The 21,667-nt window shown below is 47.3% G+C and overlaps 1 protein-coding gene across 1 annotated transcript in view; it reads right to left on the reverse strand.

Moving 5' to 3' along the window:
* Positions 1-17,051, reverse strand: part of LOC121272882 (membrane-spanning 4-domains subfamily A member 4D-like) — a 49,746-nt gene extending 32,695 nt beyond the window's left edge. Inside the window, exon 1 of the mRNA XM_041179721.1 lies at positions 16,810-17,051. The gene's annotated coding sequence lies outside the window, so the exon portion shown is untranslated. The remainder of the gene's footprint in view (positions 1-16,809) is intronic.
* Positions 17,052-21,667: the final 4,616 nt, after the last annotated feature.

Raw genomic sequence — 21,667 nt, forward strand, 5'->3', positions numbered from 1 at the left:
CTCTCAATCAGGGATTCGAGTCTGAGAGTCAGATTGCATTTGTGTGCATAGAAAGAGCTTCAGCAACATCATCGCCTGATCATTGAGAAGCGCTCATCACCCTGCCTTTGTTGAGAGCTTCCCAAGTTCACATTCATGGCTTCTGGGAGTAATGTGGCCCAGTCAGTCTCGTTGCAGCATTTAAGGATTATCTAGTAACTTTGTTTATACTAAAGACCACTCAGCAAATGTACTGGAGCTTCACTCTCATCTCATCACAGGCCTCCACATTTTCATTCTAGCAGACTGAGATATGTACGAGGAAGCCTAGGATATTGATGGCACTGTCACGATCAGAGAACAATGTCAATTGCCCTTCTGTAAGCTAGCACAGGGGTTCTATCAAGCCGTGGTAGCCAGACCTTCAAGTGCAAACCAGAATCCTCACATGTACTAGCATCATCAGGCCAGGGAAGGGTAAAACTCCAAGAAGTATGATTAATGGGAAACAAAGCAGCAGGTTAGCATGTGTGGGGTGGGGGGTGGGGGTGGGGGGGTGGGGGTGGAGGGGGTGGATTCAACTTCTTGGTAAATAATGAAAAAACTGAAAAGAAAGCAGAGCTCAGGAGAGGCTATTAAAGTCTCCAGAACACAAAATAGGACAGAGTGTTTGGAAGGGGCTAGGTATTTAACTTCAAGCATATCAGATAAAAGGACAACAATGAGAAAGGGAACAGGAAATACAGGACTGGAGGTATTGTATCTGAATGCACGCAGTATACGAAATAAGGTAAATGAGCTTGCGGTGCAGATTGAAATTGGCAGGTATGATGTGGTGGGCTTCATGGCTGCAAGGGGATCAGGACTGGGAGCTAAATATTCAAGGATATACATCCTATCGAAAAGATAGGCAGGTTGGCAGAGGGGGTGGGGTTGCTTTGTTAGTAAGAAATTAAATTAAATCGATAGCAAGAAACAATGTGGGGTCAATATGATATAGAATCTGTGTGGGTAGAGTTGAGGAACTGCAAGGGTAAACAAACCATAATGGGAGTTATATACAGGCCTCCGAACAGTAGTCAGGATGTGGGGCACAAGATACACCAGGAGATAGAAAAGGCGTGTAAGAAAGGCAAGGTTACAGTGATCATGGGGGATTTCAATATGCAGGTAGACTGGGAAAATCAGGTTGGTAGTGGATCCCAAGAAAAGGAATTTGTGGAATGTCTATGAAATTGCTTTTTGGAGCAGTTTGTGGTGGAGCCACTAGGGAACAGGCAATTCTAGATTTAGTGATGTGTAATGAGGCAGATTTGATAAGGGAGCTTAAGGTGAAAGGAACCCTTAGGAGGAAGTGACCATAATATGATAGAATTTACCCTGCAATTTGAGAGAAAAAAGCTGGAATCAGATGTAACGGTATTACAGTTGAATAAAGGCAACTACAGAGGCATGAGGGAGGAGCTGGCCAGAATTGACTGGGAGATGAGCCTAGCAGGAAAGACAGTGGAACAGCAATGGCAGGAGTTTCTGGGAACAATGTGGGAGACACAGCAAAAATTCAACCCGAGGAAGAAGAAGCATACTAAAGGGAGGACGAGGCAACCATGGCTGACAAGGGAAGTCAGGGACAGCATAAAAGCTAAAGAGAAAGCGTACAATGTGGTGAAGAGCAGTGGGAACCAGGGGATTGGGAAGCCTACAAAGACCAACAGAGGACAACTAAAAAAGAAATAAGGAGGGAGAAGATTAAATTTGAGGGTAAACTAGCCAGTAATATAAAATAAGATTGCAAGAGTTTTTTTTTAGATATTTAAAGGGTAAGAGAGGGGCAAAAGTGGACATTGGGCCGCAGGAAAATGACGCTGGAGAAGTAGTAGTGGGAAACAAAGAAATGGCGGAGGAACTGAATAGATACTTTGCGTCAGTCTTCATGGTGGAAGACACGAGTAACATCCCCAAAGTTCAAGAGAGTCGGGGGGCAGAGGTGAGTATGCTGGCCATTACCAAGGAGAAGGAGCTAGGAAAACTGAAAGGTCTGAAGGTGGATAAATCACCTGGACCAGATGGATTACACACCAGAGTTCTGAAGGAGATAGCTGAAGAGATAGTGGAGGCGTCAGTGGTGATCTTTCAGGAATCACTGGAGTCAGGGAGGGTCTCAGAGGACTGGACAATTGCTAATGTAACCCCCGTTTAAGAAGGGAGTGAGGCAAAAGACGGGAAATTACAGGCCAATTAGCCTGACCTCGGTCGTTGATAAGATTTTAGAGTCCATTATTAAGGATGAGATTTCAGAATACTTGGAAGTGCATGGTAAAATAGGGCAAAGTCAGCATGGTTTCATCAAGGAGAGGTCATGCCTGACAAATCTGTTGGAATTCTTCGAGGAGGTAATGGGTAGGTTAGACAAAGGAGAGCCAATGCATGTTATCTACTTGGACTTCCAGAAGGCCTTTGACAAGGTGCCACACAGGAGGCTGCTCAGTAAGATAAGAGCCCATGGTGTTAGAGGCAAGGTACTAACATGGATAGAAGATTGGCTGTCTGGCAGGAGGCAGAGAGTGGGGATAAGGGGGTCCTTCTCAGGATGGCGGCTGGTGACTAGTGGAGTTCCGCAGGGGTCAGTGTTGGGACCACAACTTTTCACTTTATACATTAATGATCTAGATGAAGGAACTGAGGGCATTCTGGCTAAGTTTGCAGATGAAACAAAGATAGGTGGAGGGATAGGTAGTATTGAGGAGGCGGGGAGGCTGCAGAAGGATTTGGACAGGTTAGGAGAATGGGCAAACAAGTGGCAGATGGAATACAACGTGGGGAAGTGTGAGGTCATGCACTTTGGTAGGAAGAATAGAGGCATAGACTATTTTCTAAATGGGGAGAGAATTCAGAAATTTGGAGTGCAAAGGGACTTGGGAGTCCTAGTCCAGGATTCTCGTAAGGTTAACTTGCAGGTTGAGTCGGTAGTTAGGAAGGCAAATGCAATGTTGGCATTTATTTCGAGAGGACTAGAATATAAAAGCAGGGATGTGCTGCTGAGGCTTTATAAGGCTCTGTTCAGACCACATTTAGAATATTTTGAGCAATTTTGGGCCCTGTATCTCAGGAAGGATGTGCTGGCCCTGGAAAAGGTCCAGAGGAGGTTCACGAGAACGATCCCAGGAATGAAGGGCTTAACATATGAGGAACGTTTGAGGACTCTGGGTCTATACTTGATGGAGTTTAGAAGGATGAGGGGGGATCTGATTGAAACTTACAGAACACTGAAAGGCCTGGATAGAGTGGATGTGGGGAAGATGTTTCCATTAGTAGGAGAGACTAGGACCTGAGGGCACAGCCTCAGAGTAAAGGGAAGACCTTTTAGAACAGAGATGAGGTGAAACTTCTTTAGCCAGAGAGTGGTGAATCTATGGAATTCATTGCCACAGAGGACTGTGGAGGACAGGTCATTGAGTGTATTTAAGACCGAGATAGATAGGTTCTTGATTGGTAAGGGGATCAAAGGTGATGGGGAGAAGGCGGGAGAATGGGGTTGAGAAACTTATCAGCCATGATTGAATGGCGGAGCAGGCTCGATGGGCTGAATGGCCAAATTTCTGCTTCTATGTCTTGTGGTCTTATGGCACACACCTATGATATTGCATAGTCATGACCATCTAGCAGACACTTCAAAAGTCATCAAGTACTAACTAGGTCCATTGCTCAGTATCATGTAGGTGGAGAATGGGAACTCATATAGGGGTAATGTTTAGCTGTAAATATGGTCACAAGTTAACGCTGCAGGTCACCATGAAAGGCTAAGATCCCTGATGATTGCTTCAACTGTAACCCGCACCCAAACCTCTCAGTCTTTACATGGAGATCATTGAAATGTGTACTTGATTGGAATGACTCTAAGGCAGGTCGCCTTTAAAACCTGTAACACCCACAGAGAACATATCTCAGTGCAGCAGCCTCAGGACAATAAAAAACCTTCCAAAATCTATACTATGAAGCCACACTATATGATTCTCTGACACAAGTCTTACATATGCATTGTCCAACCAGCATGTGCATAAAGCAACTGGCTTTGTTCCTGTCACTGCTGTGGACATAAAGGTGACTGACTGAGCTGAAATTGAACAAGACATCATAGTCTTGAGGGACATGATGGGAGATATTTGCAGAAAAGGGTTGGTATCTATTAAACCTGAATGACCACGGAACATTGCATCACATGAGAAAGCCATTAACTATTTATACACGTGCAAAGTGTATATAGTGAGTTAACACCTGTGCCACCATTGTGCTCTCGTCGCTATGTCTAGGTGCATCCCCAACAGCCACAGAAGTGGAGGCAGCTTACTGACTGCTATGCCGTTGTCTGAGATGAATTTGACTGGCGTCCTCTGGAGGCCCGAGGCCTGGAGACCCCAGCCTGCTGAGGTCTCCTGCTCTGGGTCAGGTGCACCCTCCTCGGCCTGACCTGTTGGCGTGGATGGGGGTTACAGGTAGCGGGGATTTGGAGTGGCTGGATACCCCCGGGGTGTCTGGCTAATGGTCCTCCTCACTGTGGGTGCCCAAAGGCCCCTCCCTGACTCCTTGAGGAGAAGGGGCACCTGGAGGGAGGTCAAAAAGCCCCTTCCCCCTCTTGCCTAGCCATTGATGGATCCCACTCATGGCTGCTGCGATGATGTGCAGTTATGAGCACATATGCGGCAGAAACTGCTGGACCAGGGTCTCCATGGTGGATGTCACCCTTCCAAATGCGACCTCAATGCGCTCATATGCCAGAGCCATGACTTCAGACAGAATGTGGATGGATTCCTCCATCCTTTGTTCTTGTCTGCTATCTATCATGAAGTTATTCATGTATGTTTTTGGAAATTATTTTTGTTTTAAAATAGAGGTTTAGTCTGTGCGTATGTCTTAATTGGATTAAAGCCAGCTAGTCTGTGTGCTTTGATGTATACTAGGTTTGAAATGTGAGAGAGATAGTGTGCATTTGCATTTTGTTGAATAGAGCATTCAAGAAGGGGAGTGAAATCTGGCACCTAGCTAGTAGAGACCAAGCAATGTTTATATTACTAATAAAAATTTGTACCATGAAAGGGGTTTTAGAAGAGATGGAGTTCAAAGTAATTGCAGGTCTAAGCAATTGTGATGTTTATATTGATGATCTAATTGGTTTCAGTCAGACATGGGAGGAGCATTTGCAGCATCTGGAAGAAGTATTTACTCCACTACAAGAAGCTAATTTGGTAATGAACTTGGCTAAAAGTGATTTTGTAAAAGCGTAAGTTACGTATTTAGGCCATATCATTGAACATGGTAAGGTGGTTCCGTGACATGTGAAAATCAAGGCTATCATAGATTTTGCAGTGCCTACAACAAAATGAGAAGTTTTCAGATTTCTGAGCATGAATGAATTTTATCAGAAATTTGTACCAAATTTTAGCCAAGTGGTTGCTCCAGTGACTGAACTATTAAAAAGGAACAAGAATTTCAATGGACACTGGAGTATCAGAAGTCATTTGATAGTTTGAAAACTGTATTAACAACTACACCATTTTGGCAGTGCCCAATTATGCCAAGCAACTCAAGTTGGCCATTGACACAAGTGATATAGGCATTGGGGCTGAACTGTTCCAAGAAGATGACACTGGAATTGAAAAGCCAAAAGAGTATTTTTCACAGAAACTGAATGTATAACAGAGAAGATATTCAATGATCCAAAAAGAAACTTTGGGTTTGGTGTTAGCATTGCAGCATTTTGAAATTTATGTTGCAAACAATTGTTTCTACAATCCATAACCCTTTGAAGTTTTTGGACAAATTTCAAGACAAAAGTGTGAGGCTTTTCAGGTGGAGTCTATTGTTACAACCATTTGATCTACATGTTGCTGGAAGAGAAAATCTGTTCACAGATACGTTATCAAGAGTTTGAAGCTCAAAGGAAAATTGGACATTTTAAAAATCTAGACACGGAACGGGGTGATTTCTGTTGATACCAAGGTCTTGTGTATATATATATTGTTATATTAATGCATGCATCTGGCAATGTAATAGTGTAATAACTATTGGAGATAATGAGAGATGGGTTATTAAAATGAAGCTGCCTTTTAGAGTTATAACAGTTTACTTTTCAATAGGGTGCTAATAATGCATATTATTGGAAATTATTTTTCATTTAAAATAAAGATGTGGGTGTGTCTTAATTGGATTAAAGCCAGCTAGTCTGGGTGCTTTGATGTATACTAGTTTTGAGATGTAAGAGGTAGAGTGCATTTTGTTGAATAGAGCTTTCAAGAAGGGGAGTGAAATCTGGCACCTAGCTAGCAATGGCCAAGCAATGTTTATATTACTAATGAATTTGGTACTGTGAAAGGGGTTTTATTGTTAGAAGAGGTAGAGTTCAAAGGGGCTGGTGATACAATGAGAATTTACATTCAATGAGGTGTCCTGGGTATAACCGATAGCAGTTGTGTGTGTGCAGGGCAGAGGCAATGTAAGATAAGACCCTGTAATCCTACCACTGTGTCTGCAAAGGAACCAAAGTGAAAGGAATCTCATTTTGAATTTGTAAGGTGAAAATGCTTTGCCTGGTGTCTGCTTAAAGTCTATGGGTTGTTGTTGCCTTAGTGGAGATTTGTTTGGGAATTTGTTAAAAGTTATGATTGTAGTAATCTCTAGCCATGTGTGTATATTTAACTTGCGTAAATTAATAAGTGTCTCATGTAATTTGATATAAAAACCTCTCGAGAACTGGTGGTCTGATTCCTGAATTTAGAGCTGCATCTCAACATAACACATAAAAATATAGGTTATGACAGTTGTTTAAAATTTCCCTCTTTAACTTAAAAAAGTTATTTTAAATAACTCAGCTTTACCAACTGCTGTGTCTTAACAGCCTCTGACAACCCTGCCTGCTGCTCTCCTGCTTGTCTTTGGAGTTCCAACATTTCTCTGAGGGCCGATTCCAGAGGCTCATCATTGGACTCGGACTCAGCAGGGACCTGGCCTCGAGCAGTCTTCCAAATGTCAGAGACCTTGGCTGTCACCACCTCCGACTTCTGCAGAGCCATTTCTGTGCTATGTGACCAGATGGCGACCCCAAGCCAGTTCTAGAACTAGGTCCCACCGAGGCGCGTGTCTCTGCGCCGATGGAGGGTGCAGGTGAATGCCGTGACAGATCTTCATTGGAAGTTTCCTCAGCCTCCTTATCTGAGGTGCTCTGGGGACTGGGGCTGATGGGCTGATTGGTAGTGTCCCGGAGCCTTTTCTTGCCAGTGGCTGTAATAGAGAAGAGATGATTAGTGATTGGCTAGACTGTCACCAACATCAAAGCGTACTCGCAGTGTCTGTGGGTTGCCGATAACCTCTGCATGGAGACTCGCTGGCTTGTTGGGAGATGCTGATGTAGGCTTCTGTGCAGGAACCTGTTCTCACCAGCCAGCTCTGGTGCCTGCACCTCGGAGGTGGTGAGCGGCCTCAACTCTGGCAACCCCGCTCTAATCTGGGTTCTCTCCCTTTTGTTGTGGGTGATCTTGTCCTGCATGAAGACAGACGGATAGCTTGTGTGCAGCACAGATGATAAGCATGACTGCCTGCTGTGTGTGCTGAATGCTCCCCAGTACAGGCTGAAGGCGAGACTTGTGCTGGATGTTACTGGAGACGATGGTGTGAAAGGGAGCTCCTGTTGGCAACGGGCCTGTTCAGTGGTGTGGGCAGACAAAATGGCAAGACCAAAACTCAATTTTACGCTGCCACAAAACCAGTTTGCGATCATCTGCTCCATCCATCAACGGTGGGCCGGGTTTCCTGCTGACATACTTTGGGAACCTAATTTCAATACTTAAGCATCTCATAATAAGCCCTGCTCACCGGAATCATCCCCCCCCCCCCATGCTGGATGATCCGGGCATGTCGACGTGTTTCACAGTTGTACATAAGCCACCTGGCGAGCTGCACTTTGCTCGGGACTTTGAGGTTTGTTTGCCTACCTTGCTTCAGGCAGCACTCGTGGTCATCAACGCCAGGCTTCACAGACAGCACCACATCACTTTTAGAGGGCCTCATGGGCAGGTCTACCTACCAGGTCAGAGGTAAGGTGGGGTGGCTTTTCAATGGCTGCAGGGCTTTGGCTCGCTTGGGGAAGAGGGAGAACTAGCCTCAGGTAAAGAAAGAGGGTGCAGGGCAAATGCTGTACTGGGGAAGGGGGCAATCTCAGAATGGTGTGGGGGCACATGTTGATCTGTGCAAGTGCCTCAAGATGGTGAGGGCTGAGGAAGCAGTCTCCAGAGGAGATGTGAGGGTGTGTGTGGGAGAGTTGGTGGTGATGTCCCTTGAGCTGGCAGTGAGATGCCAGTGAATGTGTGATGGGCTTGTGGGTGTGTGAGTTGAGTGATGAGATGGTTGCTTTACCCTGGGGGCACAGATGAGATCATTCATCCTCTTACTGCATTGGATGGCCAAACTTACCTGACACTGACCACCACTGCCACCGCCTCCCAAGCCAGGGTGGTGAGATTTCTTGACTTTCTGCGGTCAGAGGACGGAGGACATCACAGCAGGCCTCTGAAAGGCATTCCAGTGTTGGGTCACTGAACACTTCTTGCCTTTCAAGGCTGTGTCTTCACTGGAGCAGCCTTGGCCTGCAAGCATCAACAACTGTGTGCATGGCTGCAGTTTAGCTATGGTACCCAGAGTGAGGAAATGGTGAGGTAACGACATGGCAAGCGATTCAGAGGCCGCCCGCTAGAGAGATGACATGCTCCCTGTGGCTGAATAATTAATGAGGCGGGAGACGGACAATATGGCGCAAAAAACCACCATTGCGGCCTGCGGATAAAACTTCCTTTTTCATGCCCGCTACCGCACTTAGTGTGATTCTGGGATGATTCTGCCCAAAGTGTCTGTGAGATAATCACTGTTGATATCCCTTCTGCTAGAAGTGTGTGAGATCCCTGTGGACTGTAACCCTGTGAATGCCTGATGGCCTTACGGAAGTTGAGTTGGGAGTGAGGAAAAAGTTGACTTAATCTGGCGGAGCAGATAAGATCATTCATTGCCTTCCTGCACTGTGGTCCACAGGTGTTGATGTCCCTGGAGACCTCCTCCCAAGCCAGCGAGGTGAGTTTGGTGGACCTCCTACTGCCATCTCTGGGATAGAGGATCTCCTGCTGGCCCTGGAGTGTAGGGAAGAGTCTCTCCAGGGAACTGTCAGGGGGCAGAGGGCTTGTTTCTTCCTGGAGCCATTGCTCGCCACAAGAAGTCCTGGGCTGCAGAGAGTGAATCTGCGTGTGTTTGCCTTTTAAATATGGCAGCCGGACCTTCAATTCCATGAGGTAACAACAGGGCGGACGAATCCCAGTCCACCACACTCAGATTCCACATACTGCTCCCAGATGTATAAATAATGAGCTGAAAAGGGATGATCTGGCACAAGAACCTGCCCCACTGCCCAGCGGGAATCACACCGACTTTATCACCCACCTCTTGCACCAGGTATCCAGAACAGAAAGTTCCGGCCCTGGTGTCACTCCCTCCTGCCTTTTCTCCGTCGCCTGTAACATTATTTCTTTTCAGATAATGATCCTACTCCCTTTTCCAGTTATTTAATACAGTTCAGACTCACCAGTGGTCAAGAACAGCCTCAAGAGATGAGGGTAACCACAATGAACTGCAAGAGTTAGCATTACCTTGATCTTACCTTACAATAGGATGCATAGCCTGAGTGAAAGACGGCTAGCTCACTTTGATGGCGGCATGTTTCAAACAAATCAGATTTTGGGTGGAATCTTCCACTCTGGGTCTATGTTCCTTGGTGGGAACAGGAACCTTGGAGTGACTTGCTCTGGTGAACGGGATGGATGGTTGTGCACAATTGGACGCTGTCTGCTAATTATTTATGCACGATCACAGTGGACATCAAGTCTTGTGGTGGGGCAGGCAGGAAGTCGGACACCTCACCCTCATGTCCGGGCGCCATATTTAAAAGGCACCCAGACAGACCTTCATTAATGATGCTAGGACCCTTACTGGGCAGCAGAAGGCAGTAACCTCTGGCCCCACGATTCAGCAATGCCTCCCTTGAGAATGAGGAAAGTTAGGACGTTCTCTTTCCAAGGGATGGCAGCAGGAGGCCCTCCCTCTTCTGACCACGGCAGCCTGGGAGGCATCGCCTGTGTGGTCAGCGCCCATGGGGTCCAAAGGAGGACTGCCCTGCAGTGCAGCAGATAGGTCAATGATCTAATCCGTGCTGCTCGGGTAACTAAAACTTCGACTCACTCCAAACTCATGTCGCTACTCATTTTGTGATTCTGTCATGGGACGTGGGTGTCACTGTCAAGGCCAGTATTTTTAATACCCATCCCTAAATGCCCTTGAGAAGGTACCTTTTTGAATCACTGCAGTCCATGTGATGTAGTGTTAGAGAGGCAACTGCAGGATTTTGACCCAGCCACAGTGAAGGCACAGCCATGGGCTATGGAGAACAGGGCAACTTGCAGGTGCTGCTGTTCCCATGTGCCTACTGCCCTTGCCCATGTATGTGGTACAGCTTGCAGGTTTGGAAGGGACTGTCTGGGGAGCCTTGGTGAGTTGCTGTAATGCATCTTGTAGATGGTACACACTGCTGCCACTGTGTATCAGTGGTGGAGAGACTGAATGTTGAAGGTGATGGATGGGGCACCAATCAAATGGGCTGCTTTGTCCTGGACGGTGTCAAGCTTCTTGAGTGTTGCGGGAGCTGCACACTCATCCAGGCAAGTGGAGAGTATTCCATCACATTCCTGACTTGTGCCTTGTAGATGGTGGCCCTGCTTTGGGGAGTCAGAAGGTTAGTTATTAGCCACCGAATTAGCAGCCTACCACCTGCTCTTTCATCAAATGTACACAATCCATCTATCTGTCTTTATGCAGGAGAAGACAGCCCACAACAGGGGAGAGAGAGAGAGAGAGAGAGAGAAAACGGGAAGTGGGATGTCTGAGATCCAATCCCTCTCTCCATTTGAGCAGCAGACTGCCAAGCTCGCAGGCGAGAATAGAGAACATGCCTGTGCTGAGGGTGAGGTTGGCCCCTCCCAATAATCCGGTGAGGAAGCATGCAATATTCCAAGAACTTTGAAAAAATCAAGGTGATTGATGCATGCAATGTTTGAACCAGCCTAGGCAGTCGCTCATTCTTTCTTGTCTCCAATCCAGGTACCAGCAAGGAGAGGGAGGCCAGCGACCTCCACAGTAGAAAACACCAGCCTCCAGCTCACCTCGGAGGAAGAAGGTGATGAGGACTTCACACCTGTAGAGCTATCACAGCATTCACATGCAGCCTCCACCGTCCCAGAGTAACACAGTGGGTTATATATCTAGTTCAGGTTTGGGGTCACACTCTGGTGGTCATCTCACACATACACACATACACACATACACACGCGCACGCACACACACACCCATCCGGGTGCTCTCTGATGTTGTGGCTCCAGCTTGAGAGAGCAAGGACAACTCCCAGTCCCCTCTGCCTGTGACCCCATCAGCTCCAGCTGCTCAGGCCATGGAAGGTGCACTTACCCCTGGGCAGAAGACCCAAAGAAGTTCAGTGCCCTCCAGGCATTGGACCTCAAGAGGGTGCCTGCCAAAGTCATCACAGACAAGAAGGCACAATAGTCAGCAGGCTGCCTCCATCTCTGCTGCTGATGTCAGAACATACCCAGAAAAAGTGGCGGAGTTAGAAAAATTAAAAAGTTTTGAATGAACATTAGGGGCACGGGTTTAGCTTCGGCACTTGTAAATATATGTTAGCTTGCACTGATTGGAAGTCTCCTGGATTCATTCTTGCACCAAGTTGTTTTAATAGTCACACACACTCCACCCCTTGCAAGTGAAGGACAAACTGGGGGAACCTAACACATGCCTGTGCGTGGAGACATCGCTCTTTGACAAGGGTGATAAGAGCCATGTGTGAGAAGTCTACCACTCATACTCTTCCACTTGCCTCCACTGCGCTCAAAACTCTATAGAGAGATGTTTGCCTTGCCGTAATAGAAAGACTAACCACATAAGCCCTTGTCAGGCAGGTCTAGTCCCACATGAGGATGGAGGTTCGCAGTCAGGAGTCGGCTGCCATTCACAGGCATGCCCCTAGTAGGCATTTGCACCCCACCCCCAATTTCATCCCTAGCTCTGACTAGTGTGAGTGGCAGCTCTACACTTTGCTGGGATCTTGTTGTAAGCAGAACCCCCTGGGCCTGACCTGCTGCCATGTGGGTTTCACCAGACTGTGAGGATTTCAAAAGAACAAAGCTCTTTTACAGTCTCCACATGATTATTAGGGCTTCCCTTTAGTTGTCCAGTAGTGCTGACCTTAGCTCCACCCACCTGAGAAGACCCTCCTCCTACCTCAATGTTTTGCAGTTGAACATCGAGAGTGTTGCTTGCTCCTGAGCTGCTTTCCTGTCATGATGGTTCATGTCACTTTTCAAACTCTCTCCAGCATCTTTTGCCCTCCCCATGTCACCCACCAACTTCTCCCCCATCACTGCTGACACCCCCCCCCCCCAAAGAGACTTTCATTCTACCCTCTGTAACCCTTGAGCCTCTCCCCATCACCCTGAAACCTATAACCATTAAACCTTTTCTATCTTCCCTCCCTGATGAGCCCACACAATCACAATGCCCATGCCCAACTTGATTCTGCCCACTTCTATTATCCGTGTGACCATTCTTGTCTCCAACAACGACCCTTCCAATGAGAAATACACCTTCCATACCCACATGCTGACCCACCCACCCTACCACACCCCACTTCCCCCCTCTCGCTGTCACCATCGCTTTGTTCCTTCAATACCCTCAGTTCTCACCGCAGGACTCCATTATTGGCTCCACTGACCTATCGCTATAAAACACGACAACCTTCCCTGCTCACATCCCCTTCCCTGCATACACACCCGTCCCCACTCATACACCCCTCACCCTTTGTGCTTTGAAGGTATTGAAGGAACAAAGGGATGGTGACAGTGAGAGGGGGGAAGTGAGATGTGGTAGGGTGGGTGGGTCAGCATGTGGGTATGGTGGGTGTATTTCTCATCAGAAGGGTCATTGTTGGAACGCCACCCCCTCCAATCTGTGTACCATCTCCTATGGCCCTCACCAATGACGCAGGCAGCGTCAACAGGCTGGCAAGTCCTATAAGCCTCCCTCGCTGGGCGCATGCCATGTTTCTCGAGTTCAGCAAATGAATGGCATAATTTGGCCTGGAGAGGCAGAAGACTGCCAGGGCCACAAGGTACCGCTCTATTGGCATGGTAATGAGCATTCATGAGATATAAATGGTTCCCCATGATATTCAGTGGGAAAGTGGATCCACCATTAACCTGTCTAAAGGCCAGAATTTTCCAGACCCGTGCGGCGGGTTCCCCTGTGGTGGTGCTGGCAAGCCAGTGAAACCTTGTTCACATTGGCAGGAACAGGAGATCCAGCTGGCATGAGGGGCTGGAAAAGTCCAGCCAGAGAGCCGGAAGAACACAATTTTGACCTGATTTCCCGACGTCGGGAAACTCATTTCTTCCTATCTTGACTCCAATCCCTCTCCCCTTGTCCAGTCTCTTCCCACCTACATTCGAGATTCCTCTTATGCCCTACATCATATCAACAATTTCTAGTTCCCTGGCCCCAACCGCCTCCTCTTCACCATAGACTGTCCAATCCCTCTACACCTTCATCCCCCAACAGGATGGTCTCAGCGCTCTCCGCTTCTTCCTTGAACAGAGGCCCAAACAATCCCCATCCACCACCATTCTGCTCCACCTAACTGAACTTGTTCTCCCACTGAACAATTTCAAATTTAGCTCATCTCACTTCCTCCAAAAGAAAGGTGCGGCTATGGGTGCCCACATGGGCCCCAGTTATGCCTGTCTCTTTATGGGGTATGTGGAATATTCCTTGTTCCAGTCCTACACAGGCCCCTTCCCACAACTCTTTCTCCAGTACATCAATGACTGTATTGATGCCACTTCATGCTCTCGCCTGGGCCTGGACATATTTATCAATTTTGCTTCCAATTTCCACCCCTCTCTCACATTCACATGGTCCATCTCCGACACTTCCCTTCCCTTTCTTGACCACTCTGCCTCCATTTCTGGTAATAGACTGTCCACCAATATTCATTACAAGCCTACCAACTCCCACAGCTACCTCAGCTTACAGCTCCTCACATGCCGCTTCCTGTAAGGACTCCATCCCATTGTCTCAGTTCCTTCATCTCTGTTGCATCTGTTCCAATGATGCTACCTTCCAAAACGGAGTTTCTGACATGTCTTCCCTCTTCCTTGACCAAGGTTTTTCTCCCACTATGATGGTTGACAGGGCCCTCAACTGTGTCCGACCCATCTCCCACACCTCTGCCCTTACCCCTTCCCTTCCCTCCCTGAACAATGAAAAGATCCCCCTTGTCCTCACTTTTCACCCCACCATCTCCATATTCAGAGGATCATCCTCCGCCATTTCCACCAACTCCAGCATCATGCACCACCAAACACATCTTTCCCTTGCCCCTCCCCATCAGCATTCCAGGGGGAATGTTCCCTCTGTGACACCCTGATCCACTTCTCTATCGCCTCTAAATTCTCACCCCCTTCCCATGCAAACGCAGAAGGTGCCCCTTTACCTCCTCCGTCATCACCACCTAAGGCATCAAAGGCTCCTTTCAAATGAAGCAGTGCTTCACTTGCACCTCATCCAATTTGGTCTACTGCATTCGCTGCTCCCAATGCAGTCTCCTCTACATTGGGGAGGCCAAATGTAGACTGGGTGACTGCTTTATGGAACACCTTCAGTCTGTCCACAAGCATGACCCAGACCTTCCTGTCACTTGCCATTTCAACAAACCATCTTGCCTTCATGCCCACATGTCTATCCTTGGCCTGCTGCAAAATTCCAGTGAAATTCAACAGAAACTGGAGGAACAGCACCTCATCTTCCAATTAGGCACCTTACAGCCTTCCAGATTTAACACTGAGTTCAACAACTTCTGACCATGAACTCTCTCCTCCATCTCTACTCCTGTTCTAACCCATTTTTAAAATTTAAATTTCTATTTTTCTTATTTTCATTTTTATTTATTTATTCATTTTTTTATCCTTTTCCCCCAACTCCAACAGGGCCGTCTGTCACTGGTTTCTACGTTGTGCTTTCACAGAGCGCTCACCCTTGCTCTGCTATTAATACATTCTGGCACTATCAGCACCTTCTTTAGTCTTTACCACTACCATTAACACTCCCTTTGTCTTGTGTCCATGATATCTTTAGCATTCTCTCCTTAGCTCCCACCTATTGCTGACCTTCTATCTTGCTTTACCTGCTCCACCCCATCTTAAACAGTATAAAGTCTGTCACATTTCTAATTCTCTTTAGCTCTGAAGAAAAGTCATACGGACTGGAAACATTAACTCTTTCTCTCTCCACAGATGCTGACAGGCTGCTGCATTTTTCCAGCATCTTCTGTTTTTGTATCAGGAAACATGATGGATAAATTTCCGAATGCTGTGGGAAAATGTATGATGTTTTGTCTTTTTAAGATCCTTTTGGATCTGGGCATCGTAGAAGGTACCCCTTGGCTGGCATTTACTGTCCACCTGAGTTGCCTGAGGTTTCATACAACCAAGTGCTCAGTAATTTCAGCAGGCAGTTAGGGGAAGTGGTGGGGTATTGGTATTACCCTACCATGGAGATGGTAAAATTTGAATTCAATAAAAATCCAGAATTAAAAGCCTGATGATGACCATAAAACTATTGCTGGTTGTCCCCCCAATAAAACCCATCTGGTTCACTAATGTTCTTTACCTGCCCTACATGTGACTCCAGACCCACAGCAATGTGGTTGACTCTTGCCCTCCGCACAATGGGCAATAAATACTGGCTTCGCCAGCCACGCCCACATCGCACGAACGGATATTAAAAAGCAAACTAATTTTTGGACTCCCGCCACCTCCCTCCTTCGCCACAATTCCCGCCGATGGCGTGAGGGGAATTCCTGACAAACCAGGATGTAACTGTATTGCCCGCTGGTAAAATGATTGATAAATCTCCCAGTCTCCAGCCTGTTTGGCGGTGATAGTTGCCTTGAGGCTCAGCTTTGCACTTAAGATGTGTTCGCACGCAAGCACGTCGTTGTACTTGGAAAATGTTGCGAAAATTGCACGGATATATGTGGAAAGACAACTCAGAAACTGCTGCTGCGTCCAACTTCCCTGCACAGTGTCCTGTCAGCTAATGAAGCTTCTCCTGTCATTTCCCGTCAACAACCTGTTCGACTGCTGTAGATTCTCCTTGTAACGCAGAAACAAATGGGGAAGTGGAAATTTGAAACCGGGATATGAATTCCGGAGCTCCGAAGTAAACTGCGCCTGAACAACAACGTTGGAGAGATACAGCGGAATGGAGTGACATCGAAACAGAGGCAGGGTGATTGAAAGCAATCTGGTGATTTTAAGTATTGATAGTTAAAGTTTTAACGTTACAGTTTACAGTAACCGCTGAACTTGGGATAACTTACGGTCCAGTGGTGTTGCTCGAGAGAGAGTTGAGTTAAGAGAGAGAGAGAGTTAAGGAATAGAATGCACACATTTATACACGGTCAGTTCAGTACTTAGCAAATGGTTGCATCTCACATTAGCGGGAAAGTGACCTAAATTTGATACATCCTCAGAAAGTTGGAAGAGGGCTAAACATGATAAGAACGTAGGGAAAAGAAAAGACACGTTTTCAGGCCCGAGTAGTGACGTTGAAGTTTGTATTGTATAAAAGCAATTCTAATACTATATAGATGATGGCGCTCTGTAAAACTGAACATACCTTGCTTCCCGAGTCGACCCCGACTTCTTACAACAGTCTAAAACAGGCGACGGAGCGTCGGTTTTACATCTCTTCCTGTGTTTTACTTCTCTTCAGTTACACAACTCCAAGATCCGCCACAGTTTTAATGGACCGTGTTATTCTGCAACAAGTGACTCACTTGGCAGAACCACAGGGAGGTCTGTGTTAAAGGGAAGGAGATTGGCAAAATTAGCCCCAACTCATGTGCTGGGTAGGGAGATTAACTTCAAAACTGACTTGCTGATTGACGATCGCCGATTTACGCTTTTTCAACCAATGAGGTGGGCGATAAGGGTAAATAGCGGGTCTGGTGAGAAGAAACCCAAACTAAATGGTCAAAGCTGTATCTTTCGGTGGGATTTGGGGGGATGGGTCTATGTTAAAAGGTGTTTCCAAATCACAATTGGAGATTAGGTAAATATAGAATTATAGAGTTCAGAGGGCAGCCATTCTCTGAAAGTGGAAAACTGGAATTCACTGCCTAAATCGGTAGTTGAAACGCTTACCCCAGTTAAAACCTGAACTGAGGCGGAGGCACAGTGGTATTGTCACTACACTGGTAATCCAACGACCCAGGATAATGCAACTGGGGAGCTGAGTTCAAATCTCACAGCAGATGGTGGAATTTGAATCCAATAAAAAAATCGGTTAAAGTCTAAACCAACTGCGGAGCTGAGTTCGTAATCTACAGCAGATGGTGGAATTTGAATCAAATGAAAATCGGTTAAAGTCTAAACCATTGCCATTCATGGTTCACTAATTTACGTCCTGTGAAAGGAGCTTGAAAAAATGGAGTGAGCACATATCTGGCAGAAACTGCTGGAGCAGGGTCTCCATGGGGATGCCACCCTTCTAATGGTGACTTCAATGCTGGAAATGTCAGAGTCAGACAGAATGTGGATGGATCCATCAGCTAATGAAGCTTCTCTTTGAAAGTGGAAAGCTAGAATTACCACAGTTGCCCATTTTCTTTTAAATTGTGGGTGTGTCTTCCTTGGATTAAAGCCAATTTGATGTGGTTTTGAGAGGTAGAGTGCATTTGAGAAAATTTGAGAAAGAACACAAGATGTCATGAACACAAGACAAGGGGAGTGGTAATGATAGTGTTAAGGCAGGTATTAATAGTGACATAAAGGTCAGACAGCAAAATGTGTTAACAACAGAACAAGGGTCAGGCTGGAGGGAGTTGGAAAAAAATATCAAAATGGAGGAGAGAGTTCATGGTCTGAAGTTGTTGAACTCAATGTTAAATCCAGAAGGTCGGAAAGTGCCTAATCAGAAGATGGGGCGCTGTTCCTCCAGTTTGTGTTCGGCTTCACTGGAACATTGCAGACGACCAAGACCAGAAACGTGGGCATGAGAGTAGGATGGTGAATTGAAATGGCAAGCAACATGGAAGGTCAGGGTCATGCTTGCGGACTGTGCAAAGGTGTTCCACAAAGTGGTCACCCAGCGTGCCTCCCCATCACCCAGGTAAATGTAGGCTTCAAGCCTCTGTCTCGATATATATCCTGCCGCTCTGGGCTGTTTCCTTGCAGATTCGCCACCAATCTGACTCTCAGGTAAGTGTGGTGATATTTCCATTGTAGATGCAATGAGATACATATTGGCATTATGCAAAAGTTTAACTTATGTAATAGTGATCATTTTTACATCTGTCCTGGTTGTTGATTTCTCCCAAGTCTTACATTGTCACATTAATTCAAGATTCACTCAGAAAGGAACAATTGTAATGTTTTAGTGTTATTCTGCAACAGGGGACTGAGGTGCTAAGATCAAGTGTGGTGAAGCGATGGTTATAACCAGTCGAGCCCCAAACCAAGAGGTACATAGGGTGGCGGTGAAGGGTGGCGAAGGAGGAACAGCCATGGATCATGCCTTTTTATTAAAGTGGATCCTTTTGGAGTCATGTGGATTTGAAGCTGTGGAGATCTACTGCCTGCAGGATTCCCCCAGTGCTGGAAACTTCAATGTGACCTTCAAGAATGTTGCTGCTTGCGTCAAGTTCCTGAAGGTGTTCAAGGAGAAGAGAGGCCAGCCGCAGATGAGGTTCCTGACGGTGGAGCCGCTCTTTGCTCTGCCATTGCAACGGGACTGCGTGATGACTGTGCATCTGTACAACCCCCATGTCCCTGTCACCGACGTGCTCATCTTCCTCACCAGGTACATCGACAAGGTTGGAAGCTGCACAGAGGTCAAAGATGCCTTCAGGATTTGGACCAGCAAACACCAGGTCAAGGTCACACTCAAGGCGGATGGTAAGGGAGCCACCCTCCACCCTCCTTCCAGCTTCGCTATCAGGGGAAGCCGTGGCTACCTTGTCTATGCTGGGCAGCCCAAACTTTGTCACTCATGCAGCAAGTCTGGTCATGTGGCAGCCAACTGCAGCGTCACTCTCTGCAAGAACTGCAAACAGGAAGGGCACCAGACAAAAGACTGCAAACAGACTAAGTGCTGCAACCTGTGTGGTAAGGCAGGTCACCTCTACAGGACCTCCCCCAAATGCTGCCTCACTTATGCACAGCAGGCCAAAACCAAAGAGAGGAAAGCAGATGAAATACTTAGTGTCACTACTACCAAGGACGCTTGCAACCCTCCACCGGCCAAGGCCTCCAATGAGCACAATGGGACAAAGGAGGACACAGAGAAAGACAAGATGAAGGAAAAGATTAAGGCAGCAGACAGCCAAACAAATGCACTGCCCCCTGAACCTCCCACTCCTCAGCAGAGCGAATCAATGGAGGAGGAACCAGCAGAAAATCATCGGGGGGAGTGGCAGCTGGTCAAGAGAGTCAAAAAGAAGAACGGGCTAAGAAGGGACCAAGTCACTTCCCAGACAAGTGGCGAGAGGCGTCTCCCATCTGACATGGATGACAAGGGCTGCTGCTCTTCGGACAAAGAAGGGCAAGGGCAGCAACTACAGAAGAAATGGCAAAGCTCTAGGGAGTTGGAGGATGAGACACCCATGCTCCAGAACATTGGAGACAATGAGGAGACCAGCACACCCCAACTTTGCCCACAACTTGAAGAAGCCAGCGCACCCAGCCCCAGGAATCTGGGAACAGTAAAGCGCTCAGTGCACCCCAGCTCCGGGAAGCCGGGAGTAGCAACGCTTCAGGGGGGGAGTGGATTGGAGAGACCTCTTCAACAGAGAACAATTCAAAGCTCATTCCTTGCACGAACCCCCCAGATGCTACCTGAGCGGAACATCTCCAATAGGAGGGGTTCAGGATAGTTTCCTCAGTCCATCCAAAGTGAGACAATTTGTGAACACTATGGGCATGCAGGAGCAGACCAAAGGTCTGAAACTGTCAAAGACAACAGGTTTGGTAAGCGACAAAATGCTTTAAAAATTGGTAAAAAGACTGTATCCATAAATGTGTGTAGTATTAGATCTACCACGCGATGTGTTGCAATCTTGGATTACCTTGCCAAGGTCAAAGCTGACCAGTTGTTTCTGCAGGAGTGTGCGATACCGCACCTCAGCTCCTACAGGCAATGGTCACAATGGTGGCCCCATGGGCCATCAATCTGGTCGGGAGGAAACGACTCTCGTTCCTCCGGCCTGGGTATTCTGCTGTGGGGAGGCAGCTTCACCATCTCCGAGGTTGAGGAGGTGGTGGGCGGGTGCCTCCTCATAGCAGACATAATGTACAAGAATGCTCCACTCCGGTTAATTAACGTGTATGCCCCGGCACAAAAGGGCTGGCGATCTTTCAGCAGCTCCCACTGCTGCTGGTGACCTCCAGACCGGTCATTCTGGGCAGTATCTTCAGCTACATCATCGATGCGGTTGGCAATCCGGCAGGGCCGACAGCAGATTGGACGCCATGTCCAGACTCTTGGTGAAAACAGTAAAGAATGCCAAGCTGCACGACGTCTTCAGCAACCCTGCAGATGGACCGCAGCATAGATACACCTGGTCATGACCAGATGGGTCCAGCCATTCCAGGGTAGACTTCCTGTTTGTGTCCGTGCATTCACAGTCAGATCCACTGACATCAAGCCGACATTCTTCTCTGACCACTGCCTCCTACTGGCTGACTGTCACCAACAGGAAGACCAGAGGATTGGCAGGGGGACATGGAAGCTGAAATTGCAACTGCTGACCCCAGAGAACATTGAGGAGCTCAAGAGTGATTACAAAGGTTGGAGAACCGTGAAACCCCTCTGAGTCCCTGATGCACAGGTGGGAAGTGATCAATGGAAACATCAAGAGGTTTTTCATCCTCAAAGGCATCCAGAAAGTTAGAAAGGAACAGAGGGAAATGTCCCAACTCCAGAAAAACATGCAAAACCTGCTCCGGCTGCTGTCGATGGGTGTCGATGTCAAAGAGGAGCTCCAAGAGGTGGTGAGCCAGCAAGCCTTGCTCTTTATCTTGGAGGCCGCCAAAATCATCATCTGGTCCAGAGCCTGCTCCATGGAGCAGGATGAGATGTGCTCACATTTCTTCTGCCAAAAGGTACACAGAGAGAGCTCTGATCAGCAGTCTGAAGGAAGAAGATGGCTCAGTAAAGTCATCGCAGTCCAACATTTTGAGGATCAGAAAATCCTTTTATGCTGGATTGTATGACATGAAGTCCACAGACAGCGCAGCCTCCCAGTCCTTCCTGTCCTCTATCATGGAGGTCTTAGACAACTGTACACAGGAGAGTCTGGACAAACCGCTAACTCCTGACAAACTGACTAAGGCCCTTGAGTCCTTCGAGAAGAGTAAAACTTCCGGAAGCAATGGCTTGCCGGCTGAGTTGTAATCACTCTTGAGCTTCTCAATGTCCTCTGGGGTCAGCAGTTGCAATTTCAGCTTCCATGGCCCCCTGCCAATCCTCTGGATCA

The sequence above is a fragment of the Carcharodon carcharias genome, chromosome 2, assembly GCF_017639515.1.
Source record: "Carcharodon carcharias isolate sCarCar2 chromosome 2, sCarCar2.pri, whole genome shotgun sequence".
NCBI lineage: Eukaryota > Metazoa > Chordata > Chondrichthyes > Lamniformes > Lamnidae > Carcharodon > Carcharodon carcharias.